The following is a 201-nucleotide window of genomic DNA, read 5'->3' as shown; positions in this document are numbered from 1 at the left end:
GCAGTGGGCCTGGAGACCGCCTCCCGTTGTCCAGGTGAGGACTGTCCAGGGGTGGTAAGAGGGCTACCGAGTTGCCGGGGGTGGAAGGAGGAAGTGGGTCCCGGAGGGCGCCGCCCCCGTGGGCATAGGGCAAGGAACCGGCGTGAGGGCAGTGGCCCGGGTGGGTGAAGGTTAGGGTTAGGCACGCGTGGGGGGAGGGGA

At 69.7% G+C, this 201-nt stretch overlaps 1 protein-coding gene across 3 annotated transcripts in view; it reads left to right on the top strand.

Annotated features, from left to right (window-relative positions):
• Positions 1–6: 6 nt before the first annotated feature.
• The window catches only part of Nfrkb (nuclear factor related to kappaB binding protein), a 37,081-nt gene continuing 36,886 nt past the window's right edge, over positions 7–201 (top strand). For all 3 annotated transcript variants that reach the window (XR_783462.2, XM_010640106.3, XM_010640107.3), the window contains exon 1: positions 7–34. The gene's annotated coding sequence lies outside the window, so the exon portion shown is untranslated. The remainder of the gene's footprint in view (positions 35–201) is intronic.

This window comes from Fukomys damarensis, unplaced genomic scaffold, assembly GCF_012274545.1.
Source record: "Fukomys damarensis isolate Sample0158 unplaced genomic scaffold, DMR_v1.0_HiC HiC_scaffold_16, whole genome shotgun sequence".
Classification (NCBI taxonomy): domain Eukaryota; kingdom Metazoa; phylum Chordata; class Mammalia; order Rodentia; family Bathyergidae; genus Fukomys; species Fukomys damarensis.
The sequence above is the reverse complement of the archived record's forward strand: the minus strand, read 5'-3'. Positions and strand labels throughout refer to the sequence as shown.